Here is a 7,859-nt window from a genome sequence, read left to right as displayed (position 1 = left end):
TACAGTTACAATGTTTTGATAGAATTGACTATCTCTAGCTCTCTCTCTCTCTCTATCAATAGTACATCATCTCCTCACTACAATTCTCTCATAATAACCCTCAATAATCCTTCTTAGGTCGTGGATGCACCTCCCAAGAGGTATGTCTGATATGAAGAGTCACCAGAGCCACTACAGTGTCTTTTCACAGCTCACTACTATCACTGTTACTTAGTCTTCTCTTCAGTCTTCAGCAGTTGCTTCTTCCACTTGTTTTAGCTCTTTTGAACTTAGATTCATCCTTTCCAAAGGTTAGAAAAATTTTCCAAAGTCACACATACATTCTACAGAACACTTACAGAAGGTCTATAGAACAATTACAGTACAGCACCAGAACAGCTACAGTACAGTTACAGCACAGAGACAGAGCAGAGACAGAGGCTCTACAGAAGGTCTACAGAAGGTCATCAGAACCTCAAAACTCATACTCAAACCATTTCAAACTATCAAAAACTATTCAATAAGCTTTCAAAAGATCTCAATCTTTATCAATCATCAATCCATGCTTCATACAGAAGATATACAAAACCAATCAGAAGCTCAACAGAACCTACCAGAACATCTCAAAACTTCATATCTCCACTGAGAATCATCATGAACTTCCAAAAAACAATCAATATCATCCAAAACACTCTCAAATACTTCCATTAACAACCATATATCACTCTAAATCCATAAAAAATCAATCATTCAGACCTCAAAAATAACAAAAATCAGTCAAAAATTCAGTCTTTTTCCACTCTCAACATATCCCCACACTTAGAAAGGAAGCATCCTTGCGACTTAAGGAAAAGAAGAATATAAGTTCACTAAAGAGCTCAATCGTATCTTCCATAGGATCTTACTTATCACCTGTATCTGATAGAAAAACACTACTAAAGAAAAACTTCCGTTATTCAATAACTCATCTGATTAATCATTTAAAAACCATAAAAAATTTGTAAAGGATATAAGTGGTTCTCTTCAGCTTTCCACCATAGGCTTTCCATCCACCATCAATCTTTTGGAAAGAGCTCTCGAACAAGTTATTCTCAATCAGCACGAACTCATCATATACAATTATTACAACACACACAAACACTAACACAACCATCTGAATGACACATCCAAAAAGAGAGATATATATCATTAAGAATCATCCAAAATACATTGCAAAGGCATCAATGAAGGTGATCCCTTTTGAAGGCTTGGTGGTTTCGAAAGTGATCCATGGAGAAGGATTCATCTACAAATGTCTTTGGAGGATTTTGAAAGAACTGCAAGCAGCACATCCTTTCTAGCAAAACAAGGTATCTGCTAGGGAGACATAGGGCATGAAAATATAGGGCATCCAACTGGTGGGAGTCAATGTTCACATTGACATTTATATAAAGTTTTGGAATGGCTTTTTGATCATTTTGGGAATGCCTATGCATGTATGCTAGATACCAAGCAAAATGAGCTGTCAATCTCACTGAAGGATCTAGAGATTGTGAATATTGGTGAGCAAAATGAAGGTAGTTCTGGTATGCTTGACTGGCAGAGTTGTCCAATCTCCTGGAATTATTGGCCCGTTTATCTGAGGTCTTGTAAGAGAATCATTCGAGCTCCATCCTCGTCTTCTTGGAATCTGCTAATCAAACCCTTCATATTCACTAACCAACTGAGGGGGTTGAGAGATAGAAGTGGCAGGAGAGGGAAGTGAAATAAGTAAAAGTGGATGAAGAGATGGGTAGAAAAAATCATAAAAGGAGGAATAGGTTAAAGAAGGAGTGGCTAAAATTTTTAGAGAATCAGTTAGGAAGGGTGTTAATTGATAAATAGGAAAGGTAGAAGGTACATGGATATGTGGAGAAGGGTATGGTGGAGAAGGGAAAAATACTCACTACAAGGGAATGGGGCAATAGCGATGCCGATTAGCGACGGCGGATATCGGCATCGCTATTGGCGTCGCAATTGGCGTCGCTATATGCGTCGCATTTTGCGACGCAAATAGCGACGCATATAGCGACGCCGCAGGGAAAAAAAGCGCGGCCGAAACCAAAGCGCCGTTTTCATTTTCTTTTCTTCGCCTTTTGAGAGCGAGAGCGAGGGAGAGAGCGAGGGAGAGAGCCAAGGCTTTGTGAGAGAAGAGGAGGAAGAGACTTGCTGCCGCCGCCGCCGCCGCCACCGTCGTTGTTCGCGAAGGAGAGGAGGAGCCCTCGTTGCAAAGAGAAGCCGCCCACGCTCGCCATATCTCATTGGTGAGTCTCCCTCTCTCTTTCTTTTACTTGTTGAAGGTTTAAATCGTTCTCTTTTGTTTGTTTAGGAGAGGAAATGAAAGAGAAGGAGAGGGAGAGGGAGAGAGAGGGAGAGAAAGAGAGGGAGAGGGAGAGGGAGAGGGAGAGAAAGAGAGGGAGAGTGCATTCTCTCTCTCTCTCTCCCTTTTGCTTGTTTAATGTTTAAATTACTTTCTTTTTTGCTTGTTTAGGAGAGGAAACGAGAGAGTAAGAGAGAAAGAGAGGGAGAGGGAGAGGGAGAGGGAGAGGGAGAGGGAAAGAAAGAGAAAGAGAAAGAAAGAGAAATAGAAATAGAGGGAGAGGGAGAGGGAGGGGGAGGAAATAGGAGAGGGAGAGAAAGAGAAAGAGAGGGAGAAGGAGGGAGAGTGCATTCTCTCTCTCCCTCCCTCTCCCTTTTGCTTGCTTAATGTTTGAATCACTTTATTTTTTGCTTGTTTAGGAGAGGAAATGAGAGAGAAAGAGAGTGAGAGGGAGAGGAAGGGGAAGGAAATGAGAGAGGGATAGAAAGAGAAAGAGAGGGAGAGTGCATTGTATCTCTCCCTCTCCCTTTTGCTTGGAGGATGTTTAAATCACTTTATTTTTTGCTTGTTTAGGAAATGAGAGAGAAAGAGAGATAGAGAGGGAGAGGGAGAAAAAGAGAAAGAGAGGGAGAGGGATAGGGAGAGGGAGAGGGAGGGGGAGGGGAAGGAAATGAGAGAGGGAGAGAAAGAGGGAGGGGGAGGGAGAGGGAGAGGGAGCGAGGGAGAGGGAGAGGGTTTTAGAGGGAGGGAGAGGGAGAGGGAGGGGGAGGGAGGAAATGAGAGAGGGAGAGAAAGAGAACGAGAGGGAGAGGGAGAGGGAGAGGGTGAGAGAAAGAGAGGGAGAGGGAAGGGAAGGAAATTTAAGATAATATACGTATTGATAATGGTATGCAATGTGCTTTGCATACAGCCACGTACTTCATCAAAATGAACCCAAAATTATTGTTATAGAAGAAGAAACCCTTAAATTGAGTATAGGATAATTTCTCTCAGGTCTTATGACTATGAGTAGAATTGATTGAAATAAATTTTATTACTATAGTTATAAAATTTCATAGATAGTGCGCATTAATTTTAAAATGGATTACTTATACTCAAAGCCGAGATATAATAAAAAATTATCTACCGGGACAAACAAATCGTTGAGCATGATACAAGGCCGAGATATAACATCGGAAAATCTCTCAACTACTATATACAATGCAAGGTTTATGGTCAACTTGCAACTTGATGTACATCTCCATAAAGCTATCCATTTAAGCCTCGTTTGCTGTAATGTAGATAAGATGGAAAACGAAGAAGGTCCTGTTGTTCAAGACCGCGAGTCGTATCTTAATCAGCGTGTCCCATGTCCTTGCTCTCAATGCAAGTTGGCAATTCAACGAAAACGCCGATTGTCTATAGAACACGTACGACGATTTGGCGAGTTTCAATCTGAGATCATTGATCAGGCGATTGCAGATTTTCAGCAAACGGTAATTTGAAGTTAGCATTTTTCATGCATTGTACTCTCAAGCTAATTGAAAACCATACACAATAAGATTGGGTCTTGTTGGCAAATTTTGTATCCAGGGGGGTGATGTCTCGACCCAAGGGGGAGTGCACCCTTTGCGGCCAATTAGAAGAGTTCATGGACATGTGATGGATGGATTGCAGGAGCCAATCGACCACTCGCAAGGCCCATCTATACCGTCAATGCCAGAGGAAACAGACAACCTTCCCGACTTGCCTACAATCTTGGAGCCTGAGATGGAGGCAATGATCGATGCATTGATTCCCATGGATGTTGAGACATCTGACCCGCTTAGAGAGGAAGCATCCATACCATTATATGATGGGTGCCGAGTATCTCGGTTGAAGACATTGCTTGCACTCTTAAGTGTGCAAGCAAAATACGGTTGGAGCGATACGAGTGTGACTGAGTTATTCAGGTACCTTGCACACAGACTTCTTTGTTTTTTTTTTAAAACAGTATTATTGCAAACATGGATGGATTTTTCAAGGTGTTTTATGATTTTTTCAGGTTATTGAAATATCATATATTGCCACCTGCAAACACCATGCCTGAGTCTCGTGATGATGCACGACATGTTTTACGGAAGCTTGGCATGGACTACAATAACATCCATGCATGTATCAACGACTGCATATTGTTTCGAGATGAATACGAGACTATGGAGACATGTCCAAAGTGTGGTGCTCACAGGTATCGACAGGACTTGCAAGGGCAGACCATCTCTCAAAAAGTCCTCAGACACTTTCCGCTCATCCCCCGCATAAACCACATGTTTCGCACGTTTGCCATGGCAAGCTTGACAACGTGGCATGTGCAGAATAGGTCCACGGATGGAGTGCAACAAATATCAGCAGATTCGCGCGCATGGAGCCACATTGACTCTACCTTCCCAGGCTTTGCGCGAGAGCCAAGGAATCTTCGGCTCGGTCTCGCCATGGATGGTGTGAACCCATTCGGTCTGCGCTCGACTTCTTACAGTGTGTGGCCTATAGTGATTGTCAACTACAACATTCCTCCATGGCTTTCTACGAAGAAAGGACATCTCATCCTTAGCTTGCTCGTCCCGGGCCGCTACAAAGTAAAAAATATAGACGTGTATCTTCGTCCATTAGTGGTGCGCAGATCGGTCGCAGATAGCTCACGTGGTGAATCCCGGAAGGTCCCCAAGAACAATGAACTCTACCTTTTTGCACAAAAAACAATGTAAAAGCATGCACGACAAGAGACAAGAGACAAATTGGGTTCAATCTCCCCCATGCCTTGTGTGAGCGCTTCACAAAGCATGTATTTAATGTATATTTCCAATCTTCATGCTCAATAATAGCCCAATTACAAAAATATGACAACCTTTTTAGCTTTTGAGTTTGCTTTCTACAAAAATAGGAAAATAAAGCTAATGGACGGTGCCCATAGAGTCTGGCACGCCCAATCTCAATGTCCAAATAGAAATAACATATCCGGGCGCATAAGCGCATACAAAATAATAATCAATAATCAATGTCTCTATAGACATAACAAAATATAGGCGTGGCGCCTATCAAAATATAGTCCAAATGTCGAATACCCGCTAGACTCCAATGCTTTTCTCCACCACTGCTGCTATCTCTACACATCAACTGAAGCATTCACAATCGTTAGTAAAATAATACAATTAAACCGACAAAAGTGAATACCTAGCAGTCTTCAGCTACATAAATAAATCAACTGGTTAGAAATAAATCCTAACCTTAATTTATTACGAGTGCGCACTCTAAACTCATAAACCTTTATTAATTTAATATGCATTTTGCGGAATCACCCGCTATGGAATCACCCATGTACACACTAAATTAATGAAACGCCCGAAAAGGACAGGCGTCCCCATCAACTTCTCGCACAAAGAATCCTCTTTGTGTATGAGTCCCGGTCATCTAAGTTTACGGAATCCACCGTAAAACCTCACGGAATCCACCGTGGCACGGAATCCACCGTGGAATATGCCTCCTGGCATCATACCCCCGAGGTGGGATAGCAATTGACCTCAATTGCTATTAGCTCAATGTGGAGCTAACAGAGTGGGGAAAGCATTTAAGTCTCTAGCGTACATCCATTGTGCTTCCTCTACAGGATGGTTCTTAAATTTTACTAGATATCTAGAATACCTTCGGCCAGTTCTAGTGGTCATGTAGTCAGTGTCTATGATGGCTTCTGGTTCAAGTATTTCAGTTTCTTCTTCTAGTAAAGGTGGGTTTTCATAAACAGGGTGGATAGGTAATTGGCCTCTAAATGGTCTCAATAAACTAATATGAAATGTATTATGAATTTTCCAATGAGATGGCAGTTCTAATTTGAATGCATTATCATTAATCTTATGAATGATTCTAAATGGTCCATAGAATCTAGGAGCTAATTTGACAACTGGATGTCTATCTACACTTTGTAGTCTACGCTTTTCTATTCTAAGCCAAACATAATCATCAACTTTGAAATTCATGGCTTGTCTTTTCTTGTTGGCTTGTTTGGTATATGATTGTTGGGCTTTAGCAATCATATCCTTGACCTCATCAAAAATACTATTATGCATAACAGCAATATCATCAGCACTCTGAATTCTATTAGACAAAGATGCAACAGGGGTAGATAATCTATATCCATAAATAACTTCAAAAGGTGCTTTCTTTATAGATGTGTGCGGTGTATTGTTATATGCAAACTGTAATAAATGTAAATGAGTATCCCAAGTCTGAGGTTTAGAGATAGTGTATGCACGTAAAAGATCTAGAATGGTGCTATTTGTGGCTTTTGTTTGTCCATTTGTTTCTGGATGAAATGCAGATGAGAAATCAATCTTTGTGCCTAGATTTGCAAACAGTGTAATCCAAAAATTATTACAAAATCTAGAATCACGATCTGAAATAATCACTTTCGGCAATCCATGGTTAGTAAAAACAGTTTTCAAAAATAATTGTGCTGCTTGTGATGCTGTTAAAGTTTTCTTACATGCAATGAAATATGCTTGCTTACTAAATCTATCTACAATTGTCCAAATCATGTCATGGTTAGATTTAGTATTTGGTAAACCAGTAATGAAATCCATAGAAATATGTTCCCAAGGTTTAGATGGAATAGACAAAGGCATTAATAATCCATACTGTTTACCATGATGTCTCTTTATTCTTTGACAAATCAAACATTCAGAAACGAAATAAGATACATCTGCATTCATATGCGGCCAATAAAAATCTTCAGTTAACATGCGTAATGTAGAAATGATACCTCTATGACCTTGATATGGGGGACAATGAATTTCATTCAAAACAAAAGATCGGAATGGAATAGTAACACACAGTCTCTTTTCAAAGAACATAAATCCATCATTATATGATAATGAATCAAGAGGAATGAAATTATTTTGAACTAATTTTTGCCAATCAGAATGAAAAGTAATATCCTGGTGATATGTATCTTTCATAGCAATCAAAGAATCAAAAGATATGATAGAAATATTATGAATTGCAGGTTTTCTACTCAATGCATCAGCAACTACATTTTCTTTTCCAGGTTGGTATTGAATGATAGGATGAAAGCTTTGAATGAAGGAAGCCCATTTGATGTGACGGTCAGAAATTTAGGGTTGGCTAAGTAGATGTCTAATGCTTTGCTGGTCAGTCTTTATTATGAATTCTGAACCCATTAAATAGTGCTTCCATTGTTTTAATGCTTGTACAACTGCTAATAGTTCCTTGTCATAAGTGGAATATTTGAGCTCAGAGGGTTTCAGCTTAGAACTAGAATATGCTATTGGATGGTTGTCTTGCATTAATACGGCTCCTATTCCTGATCCGCTAGCATCGGTCACAACTAGAAAGAATGGTCTATTAAAGTCATGCAATTGTAGAACAGGGGCATTGGTTAATGCACGTTTAAGTAAATCAAAGGATTTCTGCTGGTTTTCAGTCCATTGATAAACAATTCCTTTCTTAAGAAGTTTTGTTAATGGTAAAGCAAGTAATGAGAAATTACGTACAAACTTCCTATAGAAACTAG

This window comes from Lygodium microphyllum, chromosome 8, assembly GCF_053477565.2.
Source record: "Lygodium microphyllum isolate KBCC chromosome 8, Lygodium_microphyllum_v1.1.10, whole genome shotgun sequence".
In the NCBI taxonomy this organism is placed as follows: Eukaryota; Viridiplantae; Streptophyta; class Polypodiopsida; order Schizaeales; family Lygodiaceae; genus Lygodium; species Lygodium microphyllum.
The sequence above is the reverse complement of the archived record's forward strand: the minus strand, read 5'-3'. Positions refer to the sequence as shown.